The sequence below is a fragment of the Passer domesticus genome, chromosome 6 (genome assembly GCF_036417665.1).
Source record: "Passer domesticus isolate bPasDom1 chromosome 6, bPasDom1.hap1, whole genome shotgun sequence".
In the NCBI taxonomy this organism is placed as follows: domain Eukaryota; kingdom Metazoa; phylum Chordata; class Aves; order Passeriformes; family Passeridae; genus Passer; species Passer domesticus.
Genome location: NC_087479.1, coordinates 7,706,790 through 7,725,149, shown reverse-complemented (window position 1 = coordinate 7,725,149; position 18,360 = coordinate 7,706,790). Strand labels below are relative to the sequence as shown.

The 18,360-nt window shown below is 46.0% G+C and overlaps 1 protein-coding gene and 1 long non-coding RNA gene across 11 annotated transcripts in view; both read left to right on the top strand.

The window, feature by feature from the left end:
* Nucleotides 1–73: 73 nt before the first annotated feature.
* Nucleotides 74–6,410, top strand: LOC135302536 (uncharacterized). The gene is made up of 3 exons (XR_010364124.1): nucleotides 74–2,511; nucleotides 4,653–4,756; nucleotides 6,262–6,410. It is a non-coding gene; the product is annotated as an uncharacterized LOC135302536 (long non-coding RNA).
* A 656-nt stretch (nucleotides 6,411–7,066) lies between these two features.
* Nucleotides 7,067–18,360, top strand: part of FBXO34 (F-box protein 34) — a 41,324-nt gene continuing 30,030 nt past the window's right edge. For 7 of the 10 annotated variants that reach the window (XM_064423071.1, XM_064423070.1, XM_064423067.1 and 4 more), the window contains exon 1: nucleotides 7,067–7,214. The gene's annotated coding sequence lies outside the window, so the exon portion shown is untranslated. Of the gene's footprint in view, nucleotides 7,215–8,210; nucleotides 8,236–18,360 lie in introns of those variants that run through there. The other 3 variants (XM_064423073.1, XM_064423064.1, XM_064423072.1) reach the window with 3 other exon arrangements.

Genomic DNA, 18,360 nt, shown 5'->3' with positions numbered 1-18,360 from the left:
CTTGCCGCTCATTGGCTGGCGGGGTGAGGGAGGTGAAGCCGCTGAGGGCGCGGGGGCGAGGCCGGCCCGTGGCGTCCCGCGGGGGGCGCTAAGATGGCGGCGGGGTCACCTGTGCCTGAGGGGCACCTGGCACCGGTTTGGGCTTGCAAAGCCCTCGCTGCCACCGGGACTCGGGACACTGATGAGCCTCCCACCACGCGCAGAATCCCAGAACGGACAGAGCTGGAAGGGACTGCATCTGGTCCAGTCTCCCTGCTGCAACAGGGGGATCCCAGGGCACAGGATTGTGTCCAGACAGCCCTGGAATGTCCCCTGTGAGGGAGGCTCCACGCCCTCTCGGGTGTCTGTCCAGGGCTCGCTCACTGCACGGGGAAGTTCTTCCTCATGTTCAGGTGGGACTTGCGGGCATCGGTTCCTGCTCGTTCCCCTGGTGCCATGGCTGGCCCCTGGAGCAGAGCCTGCTCTGTCTCTGAGCCCTCCCTGCAGACGGGGACAGACAGGGATCATGTCCCCTGTCCTGGGTTGGCTATATGATGCTTTTATCCCCAATCGTCTTGTTCTGTTTATACCGAATAATAAGTTTTACACCTTTAAGACTCTCCCAGACAGTGAAGAGGGGAGGGAAGAAGCGCGCAGTTTGTTTTCAGACTGCTCTCACTCCTCCACATTCCTGCTCCTGGACTGTGTTGTCTGTGGATGGACAGACAGCCGGACAGAGCTCCTTTTCCCCTTTTTTTTTTTTTGCTTTTAGTTAGTCTTAGCTAGCTGAGGCAAAGAAGTTCCCTGGACTGTGATTTTTCCTTTTTTCTTGGACCTGTTCAAGCCTGCTCTGGACTGAACACCCAGAAGAGCACCGGCAGCTCCACCTGTGGCCCCCCTGGCCGGGCCTGGGCCGCGGCGTTTCCAGCACCAGAGACTGATCAGAGACTGAGTGAGCCGAGCTGCAACCTGGGGAGGGGACTGTTCTGAGTTTGGGATTTTTTGGGGTTTTTTTGGAGCAGTGAGAAGTTTTATTGTTTAATATTGTTTGGGTTCTATTGTTTAATAAACAGGTTTCTTTCCACTTTTTCTCCAAGGAGATATTTTCTCCCGAACCGGTTGGAGGGGGCAGGGGCAATTGAATCTGCTTTTGTAGAGAAGCTCCTTTGGGGGTTATCTCCCAAACTTGCCCTAAACCAGGACATCCCCCCTGGGGGGCTCCAGCCCCTGCTCCTTCAGCCTTCCCTGGGCAGGGAGATGCTCCAGTCCCGCTGCCGGGAGGAGCTCCAGGTCTCTCCTGAACCGAGGAGCCACAAGGTGTGTGTGCACACCTGGATACTCGCCTCGGGTACAGTACAATACCCGCATCGTGCTGCTCCTGAGGAGCCGAACCCGAGCCTTCACAGGTCTGAAACGACCACAAACACATCATTAATATGGTTTTAATTAACAACCCTTTGTTTCCTGCCATGCCCGCATCGCAGTAACCCCGCGGTTTGCTGCGGTGGGCTGCGTTTAACACAGCTCTCAGCTACTGGAGAGTTCTGTGTTTGGAAGTTGTAACCCGGAAAATTCAAATGCTGGAGGAGGAACCATCCGCTTCGTGGCACTGCAAAAATGGGGACGACGCTTGGAGAGGAAAAATAAGTGTTTGGAAAGGGAAACTGCTGAGTAGCAGGAGCCGGGGTCAGCAGCAGAGAGCCGTGCCCTTCCAGCAGCCTGAAAATGCAGGGTCCCCTCTGGCGTTACACAAATATATCAGTAATTTTGTATAAAAAGGCGATTTTAAGACAGGAATAAATGGATTAAGCACCACAGAAAGAGCACAGAGCTGTTCCCCACAGCAGTGATCAGTGAGTGGCTCTGGGCATCCCAGACTGGAGCAGTTGGGGAAAAGTCACCCCATTTCTGCACAGACTGACAAAGGTTACAGCAAAGGTCACAAATATGGACCATCCAGCCTAATCCTTCAGTCATTTATTTGCTCAAGATAATAAAAGACCAGCATGGAGGTTATTGAGTGCTGCCAAAGTGATGGTTTGAAAAAGATCCAATTAAACAGAACCACAGGAGCTCAGATCTGTGGAGTGCACAGAGCCCAGTGCAATGCAGACCTCGGGCTTTGCTGATTTTTCTTACTCCACTTTTTCTCCTATGGCAGTGGAATTTCAGGGCATCAGCAATTCTGCCTTCTATCAGGATATAGTCCAATTATGTGACTGAAACACAAGTTTTAGGGAGAAAGTGAGTTTAGGAGTGTCATCATTTCAACCAAAAATATTTTTTTTTCTTACTGCATACCTGAATGTGCTGAAACCAGACTTGTTTGCTCTTTGGAGCATCTGGACTGGCACCTTTGCTCATTCCCACTCTTGTGGGTGCCCATACAGAATTTGGGAAGCTTTGCTACAGCCTGGGCTTAATCTCAGGAGCTCAAGTAACAACAGGAGTGATAACACAGCCTTGGGCCCTTGAGGAACCTGAGTGCCTGCCCTGGGTTTGCTGCTCCTCTGCAGGTGTTACCTGAGCCAGGTAGGTTACAGCCAGAATGGGTTTCCTTAAGGTGCTGCAGACATCTTCCACTGACAATATTTAGGTCACCACAAGGGCCTTGGTGTGTTTGAATAATGCCAAGATTTTAAAGTGTTGCAATATGACTTAAAGTAAAACACTCAAACCAGGTGTTTTTCAGCCAAATTCCTGATTGCTACTGATTTTATTGTGCTAAGAGAAATAAATGTATTACCATTTCATAGAAATAAACAAGGGATGTGAATTTCTAAACTCATTATCCTGTGCACATATTAGCTATGCCTGAAAGGCTGAACTCCTTGTTCTCATACAGACCTGATGATTTTATGATAATATCCCACTTTAGCCATAGAGCTTTGAGAACCAATTTGAATTTCTTTATTTCTTGGCAATATAACTGTCATTATCCCATACATTTTGTACTGAGGAAATCATTATGTGACAATCTGCTAATTTGCTCTTTCTGCTCTTCATTCCTTCACATGGAATATTGTTCTTTGTGAAGGTGATTCTCCCACCCTTGCACAAATCAAGTGCAATATGGAGCAGGGAGGGAAATCTATCCTCAAATTTAGCCCTGAAATACATTTTCTGATCATGTTTTTGGTGAGAGTACAGGTAAATGGAGTTATAAAGCTGTACCCCACAGCCACTTGCCTGCAGTCAAAGAAAATCCTCTGTAGGCAAAATAAGACACTGCAGAGGGCACAGGTTGCCAAATTCGATTGATAACCTCTCAGTCAGGTATTGAACAGCAAATTGATTATGATGCATTGGCTGCTGTCCCCACTTCTGCTCAGGCTTTTCACCTGAAGTGCTTGCTAGGTTAAAAACCAGAACAAATTCTAGGAGCAGAAAATAGAACTAAAATTCCTGTCTTTGAGCAACTAGGGAACACAGTTAAGCCTCTTGCTCTGTTCTGTGTGGTTTATTTGGCTCTGCAGCACATTTTTACCAGGAATGGGAAGAAGCCACCCCCCAGTGCCTCAGCCTGTCACCTGGGAGGATGCCATGGTCCAAGCAGGTAGAGAGAGATGTTTGGACTCTCACCTGGATGAGCCTGGAGAGTGTCTTCCCTTTCCTGAGTATTTCTCCACCTCTCAGATCAGCATGTACAACAAATAACATCAAATGCAACCTCGACACCCACGGTGTTTAACAGAGATTATTACTGCTCCAATCCTTCAAAGAGCTCTGACAGACTCCTAAACCCCAAGCTGTGGGTCTGGGATCCTGAGCTGATGGAAACACCTACACTGGCTGTGCAAAGTGATCTCCTACAGCCCTCATTTGATGTTTCCTTCTCCCTGGTCTCTGCTCCCAGGTGAGTTTCCACTTGCCCTTGGGAAGTGTCTCTCTCTGGACTATAAATAGAAGGACAAGGTACCTGACTGGAGATTCTATTGCACCCTGGCAGCTGATACCAAAAGCTGGATGTTGTAGTACATTTATAAGCTCCCAGCTTTCACAAAAATGCAAACTAGCAATGTCAGCATGCAAAGTGCACTTGGGAACACAGCCTGAGTGGTTTTATCTCAGCATATCTGTACATCCTCTGTTATTTACAGGGTGTTCACACCAAATGTTCCCTGCTGCTACAGATTTCACTCACAAACCTGCTCCAGCACTGCAGGTGAAAGCAGCCTCAGCTGGCTTCTTTCTTCAAAGCCCAAGGCCACATTCTTAAGGATATCACACTTCTTTCCAAACAGACTCAACCCCTCTTAGGTTTCTTCCAGAGGCAAAAAGGAGAGTGGGAATTAACCCCAGAAGAAATGCTGGATTCAACCATAAGCCAACCATAAGCTGAGTTGAGACCAAACGTTTTTTGTTTCTAGAGACTTTGAGTAGGTTGCTTTGGGGAAATAGTGTTTTTTATCCCCTTGAGCAAAAGCAGATGAAGAAACCACTTAGTGGGGTGGGATTAGATGAAGTCTCAGCAGCAGGAAGTAGGTGTCTGAGTTAGGCCAAGACCATTACATTTTCTTCTGTAAAGAGCGTCCTTTTCCCTACTTGCACAATAATTCCAGTTTGGTTTTTTTTTTGTGGGTTTTTTTTTTTTTTTTGTTTTTTGTTTTTTGTTTGTTTGGTTTGGTTTGGTTTTTTTTCCATTTTGTCTGAAAACCTGCATCTTTTTTCAGCATGTGCCTCCATTGTGTCTCCATTGCCCAGAGGTAGAACACCTCCTGTGGAAGCTGGATGGAACTGCTGGAGTTGTGTTTCATGGTTGAAATTAATACAGCCAGTAAGGGACATTTTCTTCTCTTGGTTTAGGGAGTACAACACAAGCTGTGAGGAGTATGACTGCTAATCAAGATGGAAACAATAAAAGAGCTGTAAGGACTTGGTTAATCCTCTTTGCTCTGACAGAGTTAAACTTCTCCAGGTCTCTGATAAGATAGGACTGGTTTACTTTATCTATTGGGTTTTTTTAATGTTCAAGGCTACTGAAATGCAGAAGGGCCAGATGGCCATTTAAGCTAAACAATGTGCAAAATCTTTCTTATATTATCACTAACTGCCCCGAGGGGGTGGGAGAAGAAAGGTTGTTTAATCATTAGAAGTCACTTAGCAGCAAATGGCAGTTCACTGTCTTTATCAATTTACAAAAAAAGATTGGGGCCATGTCTTTGTGAGGCCTTTTTCTGATATGACAGGGCACATATTTCATTCCCCTCTAAGTCATGTGGAGATATCTTGCATCTCACTGCATGTCACCAAACTGTGGGACCATGCTAGTAAATAGGGTTTTTTTCCCATATGCATTTGGTCCTATACCAAAACACAGAATTTTTCCCTGGAACACAGGAAACTACTGTGTCAGCAGCAGCTAAATCCCGTTGTTGTTCTGTGGTTTGTTACAGTTCAGAGGAGAAAGTACTGGAGGGGTGAGAACACTAGGGTCTGCTTTCTGTCCTGTCCTCATCTAGTATTTGACCTTCAGCAGCTCATCTCACCTCCACCTTCCCTCCCACCCTCGATTTGTATATCATGGCCATAGTCACCAGGGGCTTCAGAGACTTAGGGAGGTTCATCTCAGCCATCTGAGACACCATGTAAATGTGATCCTGGGCCTTGGCTAATTAGCTCTGCCCCTCATCAGGGCTGTCATGGCACAGCGCTGTGCTGACACACGCTGCTGTTTAGCAGTGCTGACACACTTACACTGCTTTTTAGCTTGAGAACAGTCTCAAGGTTCTTCTCTCAGTACTGTATACAGACAGTAAGTAGTGCTGCCCTCTAGCAAGTCAGGGAATCATGGAGTCAGACAATATCCTGAGTGGAAAAGCACTCACAAAGTCCATCCAGTCCAACTCCCGGCCCTGCACAGACACCCCAACAATCCCAGCCTATGCCTGAGAGAGTGTTCCAAACACTCCTGGAGCTCTGGCAGCCTTGGAGCTGGGACCATTCCCTGGGGAGCCTGTTCAGTGCCCCACCACCCTCTGGGGGAAGAACCTTTTCCTGATATCCAAACAAAATGTCCTCTGAACAGCTTCCTGCTGTTCCCTGGGGTGGAAAGAAACCAGGCCTTTTCAGTTTGCTGCCTGCTTCCATCATCTAACTGGAAACAATTTGCCTAAATCTTTTAAGGAAAGGGGAAGCTCCTTCTTGTAGAAACCCTTTTCGGTTCAAACTGCCACCACTTAATTTCTCTTTTCCCAATGCCTTCTCTTTGTGTTTCTCTCTTGTAGTCAATACCGTTGGTTTCAGAGGATTTCTCCAGTGCCCTTCTCTTTCTCTCTGCAGGCTGACACATTTAGAACACTGCATAGAGAAGATGGCTGGGGTGACACTTGCATGACAAATCACTGTGGATACATCTACAGCAGGAACAGCAGTTCTTGTTTGCCTCTGCCAAGGACAGATGACAGCAAAGGGTATTTAGTGATTGTGCTGCAGAGGAAACGTTGGCAAAACAAGCTGGCAAGGCTGGCACCACGCTGGTGGGGTTCCAGCAGGGAGGGACACTCCCAGTGACCTCCCTGCAGCTCTTCTGGGATGGACTGCCCAGGCAGATGGTGGAGTCACCATCCCTGGAGGTGTTTAAGGAAAAAATAGACGTGGCACTCAGTGCCATGATCTGGCTGTCAGGGTGGTGTTCCGTCATGGGTTGGACTGTGATCTCAGAGGTCATTTCCAACCTAATTGATTCTGTCATACTTCTGGCCCTGCAGTGGGGAGTTCAGTAGGTTTCAAAGCCAGGAGGTTTATCGAAAAACTTTCTGGCCTCCTGTACAGGACCTTACAGATTTTCAGCCCACACTAAATTCACTGGTAAATTGCCGGTGTCCCCTCAGCGGGTTGGAACTGGCATCCCAGTGGCTTCCAGTGCCACGTTGGTCGCTAAACCTCGTCGGTGAGCCACAAGGCACACCGGGGAGAGCGGGCAACCACAGGGTCGCCAGCGCCGGGGGCTGCCTCGGAACTGTCTGGCCTCGAACAGGCACTCGCAAGGAGCCCGGGAAGCGCCCCGAGCCGAGCCCCCGGTGCCTGGCGCGGCGGGGCGGCCGGTGCCTGGCGCGGCGCGGGGGCGGCTCCGCGTCCCTCCCCGGCGGCTCCGCGTCCCGCCCCGCTCCGCCCCGGATTGGCGCGGCCGCCCGGCTCCTCCCGCCGCCGCCGGGCGCAGGGGGGATCCGGCCGAGCCGAGCCGAGCCGAGCCTGGCGGCTCCGCCACGGCCCGTCCTCCGGCCCTGCTCCCGGTAGGCTCCCGCGGGCGCGGCGCGGGTGGGTGGGCGCTGTGTTCGGCGCGGTGCGGGCAGGTGGGCGGCGAGCGGGGCCCGCCCGCAGCGCCCGCGCTCCGCCGGCCATGGCGGCCGAGGGGCCGCCGAGGGGCCGCTGCCGCCCGCAGGACGGGGCCGCGCCGAGGGCACCGCGCTCCGCTTGGCTTTATTTTACCCTCTCGCTTTATTCTGTCCGCGGTGCTCCCCCAGCGCCCCGCTCCCGGCCTCCGCGGGGGAGCTCCTTCCCTGGAGCGCTGCCGCGGCGCTCCCGGCCCCGCGGAGCCCGGAGCGGTGCCGTGTCCCCGCAGCGCCCGCTCGCCGTGCGGGGCGCGGAGCATCCCCGCTCCCCCGCGGTTGCGTAACGCGCCCGTCCCACGCGTGGCCGGGGGGACGGAGCCCCCCTGTTTTCTTCTCGCGGATCTTCTTTTGAAAGCCATCCCCTTCCCAAACCGCGTGTTTTCCCCCCAAATTTTGGTCTACTGAGTTGCGGTCACTTCCTGGTCGTGTTTTTTTTTCTGCACGGTTTCCCCCGTGGTTCGTGCATCGATCAGCCGCCCTTCAGAAGGGAAGGGTTGCGAACTCGCTAAACATAAACAGTGATCCGAAAAGAGCTTTAATGGTTATTAGATATTGTGATAATTCTTGAACGACGCCTTCACGTGGGGATGGCGTAAGAACCTAAGGAAAGGTTAAAAGTACAATTACAGTGGAAGTGATTTCTTCTCGGAATTACTTCCTCCAAGGCCTTACTCGAAACAATAAGCGTAGCTTTTAATTTCTTCAGTAAACCGAGATTATTGACTTGTGCCATGCGGCTCCCAGTTGGAAAAATCTGCTTGGATCAGCCGGACGAGTGGGTCTGAGGCTCGTCCTGCGAGGTGCTTTCCTACAACGCCCAGCAGCCGCGTGTGTCCCTGCTCTGCTTTTAAATAACCGGCTTGGATGGGGCTGCAAAGCCCATCCCCGGCAGCCCGGAGCGTGTTGCGGGCTGTAAAACCGTGTAAGTACTCCAGGGCTGGCCCTGCCCTGCCGGGCGCTGTCCTGGCCGTGCCACAGCGCTCGGCATCCAGGTTTGGTGGCTGGAGATATCCAGGGGAGCTGTGGAACAGGCGAACGTGCCTAGGCTCCAGCCGAGAGTCTTAATGAGTGTTTGCGTAGTGCTTCGTGTTTTCTCGGATGAAAGGTTTTACATAATTGGCCATTATAATTGTCTGTCACCCCTAGATAAGAGCCAGAAAAAAAAACCTTAAAAAACAAGCGCGGAGGTAGGTAGTTGTCTTAAAAGTCCAAAGTCTAAATGCCTGTAGGTTGTGAATGCTGTTACTTCTGGGTGTGGAGACAGCAAAATGACTGAGTTTAAAAAAAAATTTAATCTAATTCTGTCCTCCTTTTGAGCCATTTGATCAGCATCATTGGGACAGATGACATCCTGCTTGCGTTTGAGCTGCTTGTTCTTCGGTGCCCAGAAGAATTCCTAATGTGACTCTGGTTCTACCGGTGTTAATGTTTTTGTATTTTTTTTTTTCTCTTGAAATCTTAACTGGAAACCTTTTACAGTGTTTTGATTCCTTTTTAATAAATGGCTAATCCCTTGCTGCAGGGGATGGGAGTGTTTTGAACGCAGCATTTTTGGGTCCTGAGGGGAGGGGGAAGGGAGCGCCTTGTGTTGGTTTCCAGCAGCCACCCGCCTTCCCCCAGCCTGAGTGAAAGAGCCTTATTGACTGATTTTGAAGGTAACCTGCCCTATTCTCCTCTTACATGCTAAAACCCATAAATTTGCTGTAGCACAGAGCCTTTGAGGGGAAGAAATGGAATGTCAAGAAGCCTGGGCTTCATCACGAGCAGCCTGGTAACAAAGGCACTGTCTGTTAATTGCATCGTGCTTATCAAAATCTCCCCTCCTAATGACAGAGTAACAATTTAATAAGGTGTGAAAATTTGTGGGATTTGATTTAATACCACTGTCTTAAAATCATCCTGCATGCTCAGTATGACTAAGTTGTCGCTTTCATATTTAGTTGGAGGGTGACCAGAGGCTGAGGAGAAAGCTGGGGATGTTTCGCTTGCACTAAATGCTCTTTAAAATCTTTTCCCCATTTGGAGAAGATTGTGAAGAATTGTGAGTGGCTTGTTAAGTGCTAAGCTGCAGCTGAGTGACTTGGAGGTTATAAAACATCTTTCTGTGTCCCTTAAATTTGGACGCTCATCTTGAAGCTTGCGCTGCGGGTGTTTATCACAGGCTGGTCTCCAGCTCCAGGAAGGACCGTGGTTTTGGGGTGTGGAGGTGCCTGGTTAGGTTTGGGTGATGTGAAGGTGAGTGCTCTGTGCTGGATGCACGATACTGCCTGGGTAATAACACTCCCTGAGGTTCCAGGTGTCAACACCTTCATCACGATGTGTTATTTTCACTTCTCGGTGCCCTGTAGCATAAACCAACCAGCATTTTGGTATAATCCTCACACACACAGAGGTTGTTGTATTCCCAGCAGCTAGGGCATATTTCAATATTCCTGTTGCAGGTTTGATACCAGGTTTCAGAGAAGAGAGCAGCTTTTCTTGGATCTGATGGTTGAGCCTATAAGGAAAACACGGGACTGATTCTAAACTTATCATGAAAGTGAACATAGCCTGGGAAGCATCTCTCTTGCTCTTGTCTGCTGGGATTTTTTTGTCTCTTGTGGATTATTTGGTTACTGGATTTATCACTGGGTGTTCCAATCCATAGATTTGAGCTTTTGAAGGAATACTGGTTTAGTAGAAGTTGTGGGTTAGAGATCCTCTTCTGTGAGCTCTGCAGGAAGGAGGGCACAGGAATGCTGCTTTGGTATGTGTGGCTGCTCCATTTTTATTTGTACCATATTTTACTGGCTTGTTTTTAAAGCTATTTTGATTCTATTAACTGATTAAACTTAGAGTCCATTAAAGTCAGTGTGACAGTCTTTCTTTAATGTAGGAGTGTTGTCCTTTTTTTAAAAATGTTCTTTTTTCACCCCTAAAATATGAAATGGACTAATTGTCCGTAGTTCAGATTCTGCCTCTAATTGTGGGATTTGTATTTGAAATTCACATTGTAGTTGTGGATTTAGTGTTTATTCCCCAAATAACTTTTTTTGGGTCTTTGTTGTAGAGGAGGAATATCTGCTGTATCACTCGCTAATCTTGCTGTTGCTGTTTTATGCCTAGAGCATAACTGGAGCTGTATTTACCACTGTAGGCATGGTGGTTGGTTTATTTAACTATTTTAGGTATCAAACACAGAGAAATCACAGCAGGGCTGTCTGGTGTAGGTACAGGATGAGCATCAGTGGTACCATGACCTGGCTGTCCAAATTTGGGTGTCTGCAGCGTCATTGCAATGGGTGTCAGGGAGAGATGGATTAAATATAGCTCAGGTGTGTCCCAACATGTTGCAGCTGCTCCTCCTGTTGCAGTACAGGGCTAATAGGAATGTTTACATAGATCACCTTCCTACACATCCCAGGTTCAACCACCTCTTTAGTAGCAAGTTGCTGCTGGGCAGCCACATGACTGCTTCAAGCTGTTTGGAGAGTAGAAATAAACTACAGAGGGACACATAAATGGCTGTTAATAAAGTGTCAGCTTTTAAAAAATTTAGAAATGGCTGACTGGTATCTTGGGGAGCAGAAAATAGTGCTGGGTTTTTTTTTTCTGTGTGATTAAAAAATAATCCTGCTTTAGAAGCTGCTCTGTCTGCAGTTCACAGCAAAGTGATGGCATTTGGGTAGCAGGGAGGCAGAATTCCTGCCAGTTAAAATCTTGCTGTCCTAATGTGCCATTCCATGCAATGCTTGGAAGCTGATATACAGTGTTCTTCTGCCTTGCAGCAAAACAACTAATGATTAAAAATTCAGCAGATGCTGTGGTTCACTTAACTACTTGTTCTTGCATCATTCAGGTCATATCACACAATTAATGTTGCTAATGTTCGATCTAGTTTTTTTTTTTTGCTCTAAGAATGGAAATTATCTGAACTACCATGGGATTTACAGAACTGTTTTGGCAGGAATTGGGCTATGCAAAATAAGTTATTCAGGACTGTTTTTCCCTTCCCCTAACTTGGAGAATCTTCTTTTGATTTCAGAAATAGATTTGTTCATGCCAGACAGGCCTGTAATTTCTGCAACTTTTCTGACTTTAAAAAGCAAAGTGTTTTCTTTAGATTGCTTTGAGATAAATGAGACTCCCCAGATGAGAAGGAATAGGGGGAGAGCACGATAGGTGTAAGTGCTTGCTTTCTTACTTAAACTCAGTGTTTCATTTGGCCACAGAAGTATTTTTGTAAGAGAATTCTCATTTTGTTGCGGGCAGGGTTTCTGCTGCTTTCAGTACATCCACTTTTAACTTGCACAGTTTTGGTTAATAGTATTCAATCCAGGGTGTCACTTACTTGACTTTGAAATTAGCATTAAATTTTACCTTCCCCTCCCTATGTTCCTTTAATTATGTAAGTTTTGGGTTCTTTTTGTAACACATACAGATTCTAGAAATCTTTTCTGGGCTGCCTGAAAGTAATATTCATGTAGGAAGAGATTTGTAGTTTGTTTTTACTTCTTTTACCAATTTTCTGCTTGGAAGCTGGTGTTTAGGAAGAAGCTTATCCACTTTCTTTGTGATCAGTGCAGTAAGTTGCTTTTGGTTGCCCTCCCTGCACCTTCTCAAGCCTCTCCTGCTGTTGCTGGGTGGTGCCCTCTAAACTGGATGGATGTATTGATATGAGCCTTCATGGCTTGTGCTGTTCTAAGAAAGATAAAATGCAGCCTAAAATTAAAATTGCTGGGTCTTTCAGTGTCCTTGAGAGGAACTTGCTGTGGTGGGGCAGCCCTGGGCTGCAGAGCTGGAGAAATTAAATTGAGAATGTGGAACACAGGTTGAGTATTTTGGTGAAGAGCACACACGAGGTTCAGCCCTTGCTGGAGAGCTGCAGGCTGAGGGGAAGGTTGTGTCTTTTGAAGTGTGAAGCAAGGGGCAAATCCATCATAGGAATGGAAGAGGTGAATTTGTATCACACACTGTGTGATGGGTATGTCTGTGAAGCAGGTTTTGGAGAAGGAAGGGGCAAACCCAAGAGCCTTTGCTGACACATGTTGTTTGGACTTGCAGTTTGGGTGACTTTTTGTGATCTGTCAATTAGCACATCAAGAGGATGTATTTTCAGTCAAGGAAGACATTTTTCTTTGGAAAAACCTGTTTGGACTATTAACTGTGAATGTGCTTTGAGAGAACTTGTCTCAACCAAGTTGTCAGCAATCAGTTTGAAAAATGAAGTCTTAAATATGTAAACCTTCCTCCAGCCTCTTCAGTCCTGCTCAGAATGATGGAAAAGGAGGATTCAGGCTGGCTTTTGCATATTCCTGCTTCCATGAATCCATATATCCAATGTGCTGTACTCCCAGAATTGATATTCAGGATAATATGTTTAATCTTCAATTGCAAAAAAATAGCTTCACACATAGCTAATTCCATCTGCTGGAGAAATAAGAGCGAGGCTAACTTCATCACTTATTTGGGACCTGCTTTTTGCTGTGCTAATTACTATGTATGAACTTTGGAAATTTGCATAATTTTTTGGCAAACTTAAGCGGCAGCCATTTAATTTAGAATTTTTATTAACTTTAAACATCCCTTAGCAACTCCTAAGCTACTTCTGGTTCATTTTGTGGTTTTGGTGTTTTACAGGGTTTGATTTTGAAAGCTTCAGTAGCTTCTTTTGTCTTTTCCGTGCAATGACTTTATGTAAGCAACAGCAGCTTGCTGCCATTTCCAGTAACTTTCAACCTACAATGTGACACAAAATTCCTTCTGTCATTCAGATAAAAAAAGTGTTGAAGTTATGTTCTTGTAAAAAAAATTCTAAAAAAGTAAACTTAGAAGGTAGGTTTTGGTTGCTTTTCTGCAGTGTGAGAAGAGCACTTGAAATATTTTAAGAGTATATGCATTTCCAAAAGTAACCTTGGGGAAATTGGGGCATGTCAAGTCTGGTCCTAATTCTGGTAAAAGCTGGTCTTATGATGTGAATTTTTAAGCTCCAAAGAGTTTGGATGTAAATTGATCGTTGCAGATAGCTACTAAATGTTCTTTCTTACTCAAAGGTTGTATTTTGACACACTTTCAGCTTCCCAAGTTGTCTAGCCATGCCTTTTCCACTTGGTTTGCTTTTGTTTTTGTGACCTCCACCTTTCACTGATTTTGCTGGTTGGCAGTCAGTGGAGGTGGATAATCTGTAAAATATTGAAGCAGTTGGAATTTTATAGCAAAAAATACTGTCTGCTTTATTGGAATGCTGTCATTTGGAGTCAGCTGTTACATGCTGATTTTCTTTTGGAGGCAATAGACTGGATTAATTTTAAAATTTGAATTATTTGTGCCCACTTTCTGTCTCAGTACCATCAGAAATTTCCTATGTTGCTCTATGCAGTTGCACTCTTGAGTCTTTGTCCCTCTTTTCTCATCCCTCTTGTTCTGTTGACCACTTAAAAATGCAGTTTCTTCCTCAGGATGAACGGGGTTATATTGCCAGACTCTTTAATTCCTCTCTAACTGGCAGAAAGCCAAGCATAAAATCTTCTTCATAAGTCACCCTAGAGGTTTCTTTGTATGTGCTATTATTTTCTTTGCGTGCTAACATCACTGAAAATACTTTTTCATTTTTTTCCCTTCCCCCCAAGTCTAGACCAGGCGTAATTATGTTCGTGTGTATGTGTAGGCTTGAGTGTTGCCATGCTGCAACACCCAATTTGAAGTCCTTGGGCAGTTTAAGACCAAAATTTCTTTTAGCATCAAAGGCAGCACTATCCCCTCTGCATCTAGGGAGGTGGAGTAATTTTCTGGTGTATCTGAACTTCAAAGACAGGCTCATGGTTTGTGCCTGTGGTCTGCCTTTCTGAGATGTGTCATACTGCAGGCTATATTTTAAAAAAGAGTTTGGACCCTGGGTTCAGGCAGGACTTGTGCATCAGTGATAGTGGCTGGTGTTGGATTGTGGATTAATTACATTCATGTGCTTCCAGAGCACCCAAGTTCTCTTTTCATTTATGAAATTCTTCATTGAGGTCTTTGTTCTGAGCTTCATCTTTATTGCAAAGTCTAAAAATCCTTTCCATCGTGAAGCCCTTGCTCATGTGTTGGGCTTCTTAAAGTTTTTATGTCTCAGAGCTTCGGTGCTTCCTCCCACCCTGACTGCTGAAGTTGAGACAAGCTCCCTGTAAATGTACATGCAGAACTGCCTCTTTTTCTCCTGCTGAAAGCTCTTGCTTTGTCATGATGTCTACTGTGATTTTTTTCTGTTCATTTCCCTTCCTGACCTCCTGCACGTGTCCTGGTGCTGGGGAGAGCAGCAGAGAGAGGAGGATCCACTGCTGAACAATGAGGGCATGCAAGGCATGGTACCTTGAGACAGGTGTCAGGCACTTGGGAAGGGAATTCTAGAAGAAACCTCACCCCTAAGGAAATCTTGTTGCCTGAAAATGGGTTTGTACACCTCAATTTGACCATCAGGGCACCAGAGCTTGCCAGCAGGTGTGGGACAGACTGTTAGTTCCTTGAATTTTTTCACTTAATTTCCTCTCTCTAAAGAAGGATAACACTCTACCATTGGGTTTGCCTTTTTTTTTTTTAATGAGGTAACTTTATCTTAATAAACAGATGAATGAAGTGATGCAGAGTGCTTGTTTTTGTGGGTGAAATCTCTGTGAATCTGCAGCTCCTTCTGAAACTGGGGCTGTGGGAGGATTACTGATAGCAATGAATCCATCTCCTGTGGTGTTAAGGAAGAAAAAAAGTTGCTGTATTTCTCTTAAAGTGCTTATGGATTTTTTTAGATGCAGTAGGACTGCAGATGTAGTCATATTAAAATATAAAACATCTCACTTCGAGTTGGTCTCTCAGCAGAAGGAGTTGGAGACGTGACTTTGGTAGAAGTTACTGGGAATTCTCTTTTTAATGCAGCTTTGCAGCCTGAGCTGTGGATGGGAGCCCAGAGCAGTCTGAGTCACGCTTCCTCCATGGAGAGGACATGGGATGCCACCAGCAGTGGACTAAACCAGTTTTCCTAATGATTGCTTTGTTCAGCTTTAGCTACTTATGGTGTTGTTAAGATGGTGTCAGCTGATGTGTCAGCTGGAGGCCATGGGGTAAATTGTAGGATCAAGAACACTAGTTTACATACCTTTGTAGCAAATGTCTCTGCAGCATTCTGCACACTCTTCTTGCCTTAAAAGGGTTTTTTTTAGCCCTTTTTCCTCGTTTGGATCAGTAGATGTATGGATTTTGTGAGGTTAACCCAGCTTCATCCCTGACCTGACTGAATCCTACAAAGTGAAGGCACCAGCAGGGATGGCCCATTTTCTTTGGGAAAATGTTTTTAAGAAATTTGGAAGAACTTAGGAAAATGGCAAGAAACAAGTAAAAATTGAGTGAAATTCACTCAATTGAGTGAGTTCACTGAGTGAAAATTGCTGCATCTCTAGTGGACCTATACAGAGCAAGTTTGTTGATGTTGCTTTAATGGTGGTTTTAAGGTTATTTTAATATTTTTATTTAAGGATTTGGGGAATGCCCTCTATCCCCTAGCTCTCCCTTGTGCTCCTTGGGTCAAAGATAGAGACTTTACTGGGATATATGTAAAGAGAAGAAGCCTTCTCTTTAATTAGACCAACGATTATCACTGGGGTGGAGGGGAAGAGATGAGTGAGCTTTTGAGCCTGAATAAATGTCAGATTGTATTTTATCAGAATTACAGTTTGGAACCAGGGGTTCACTGAGTTTCCATTTGGCTGTGGGCTGTCTGGGGCCTTTTTGCATCTTCCATCTCTTAGCTGCAGTTATGGGAAAGTTGCATATACCACTTCACACACATAAAGCAGAGCTCTTTAGGGGGAGGAAGGGTAGATGACCCAGGTAAAATGAGCCAGGCTGGAGTCAGTAAAACTACCCAGAATGCCAGCAAGTGATACCTGTGTCCTCAGTTTAATCTATTCACTTCCCAGTGGTCATGCCCAGGATTCATGAAGAGATGCTTTAACCTAAAGCTACTTGGAACAGCAGTGCTTTTTTATTCTCCCCTCTCAAAAGTGGTTTGCTGTTACTAAAATAGCTAAATGCAGGCATGTTAAGCTTAATATATATGTGTGTGTGGGTACCTGAGAAAGCATCCCATTAGGTAACCCTGTAACTTTCTCCTGGGGAGATGCTGAGAATATCACCTTTGCTGCCAGTCAGGGCCAAGCCAGGCTTGTTAGCAGCTTGTAAGTGACAGCCCTACTTTGCTTTGTGGGTATTTTAAGTGATGAGGGTAGCAGAGCTCCAGGGAGAAGTGATAACGTCTGTGCTGGTTTTCTTCTCGATAGGGAGGTGGCAGAGGAGGAGGAGATAGGACTAATTGCATACCTTCCAATTCCAGTTACTTCATTACAGAATAATCATTGGAGCAGCCCTGCAATCTGCTCTGATAGCAGATAAGTGGCGTGGCTCGAAGCACTTCAATCTAAACAAAACTTAAGTGCTTTTTCCTTTTTCCCTGGAGTGAAACTGTAATTTCGTTATGTGAATGTTAGCCAGGACAAAGTTGTTTTTGCAGCTGTCATGATGATTCTCTGGGCTTTGTGTTAGAGGTATGTCCCCAGTGTATGTAGCAAAAATATCCTAAAATACTGCATTCCCGTACCTGGAAGCTTCAGTTGAAGGCTCTCCAAATGTTTGCCAGGTGAAGATCTGTTTAGCTTTGACGTTAGATGTCTCAGAGGGTTTAGATATAAACCAGTGAAGGTTTGGATTATATTCCTTTCCATAGCAATACATGTTAATTAGCTTCTCTGTCTGCATTAGGGCCTGAAATAGTCAAGTGAAAGAGCCTGAGCACATCTCTGCTGCTTCAGAATACGAGTCCCTGTGGTGAGGGTGGTCACGTTGAAGCATTGTCTCATTTTGGTTCTCTGGTGTAGAAATGGTGTTAAATGCAGCCCATGCTATGCAAAAGAGAAGTATCAGGCAGAGCTTGGGAGAGAGATTTTGCCTTTCTTTGCAATGGGGTAGAAGTGAATTTGTACTCCAGGCTGAACCCTGGGAAATAATAAAATCCTAGAATGTTTAGGTTGGGAGGGACCTTCAAGCCCGTCTTGTTCCAACCCCCTTCCACGGGCAGGGACACCTTCCACTATCCCAGGTTGCTCCAAGCCCTGTCCAGCCTGGCTTTGGACACTTCCAGGGATCCAGGGGCAGCCCCAGCTTCTCTGGGCACCCTGTGCCAGAGCCTCATAAAATACCTGGAACTGCTGTTGATGATGATGACTTTAAGGTACCTATTTAGGGCCACAAGATCACCCCAGACAAGTGCCTGCCCTTTGCACAGTGCAGTACCGGCCAAACCTTAAACTCTCTTCAGGCTCATTTTTTTCTGGACTGCCACAGAACCATTAAATCTGATCCGTTCCTAAAAAGACAGCTGACTGTGCAATCTGAGCCACATAAAATTCTTTGTCTCTGCTTTGGACTTGAGTGGAAAAGTAGTTTGTTTTCCCATTAAATTGACCTCAACTGTCGCTGCCCCAAAGGGGGTCTGTTCTTGCAGGCTCTGCTTGGCCGGGAGGCAGAGCGTGCTTGGCTCTCCCTGTGTTTTGCTGCTAACTCACTCCAGGACAACGGGAGGATGGTAATGCACTAAGGCAGGTATTTGTTAGCAGGTTAAATGTTTTGGGAAAGAAAACGTAATACACTTTGTGGAGGTTAATAGTTTTGTAAGTTTAGGTTTGGTTGTGTTGGTCATAACTTGGCTGATAGGGTTGATGGTGTAGATCCAACTGCAGCATTAAGCTCTGGGGAATAATAAGGTGAAGTGGTGGTGAATTTCAATGAAGCAATACAAGGTCTCCTTAATTGAATCTTACATTTTTAGGGTGGCTTTCAGAAGGAAAAGCCCAAACATGCTTTGTAAACCAGTCTGTGCATTGTGTACTGTAGTGAATCCATGCTTTGATAGGAACAGTGTGACTTATTTAATGAGATGAACTGCATACTATTCTTTTTTAAAAGAGGTATTTAGTTAGTTGTATTGGGGAAAAAATACATTTTTGCTGATAGTCTGTAGCTGATCAGACTCCTTCATCCCTTT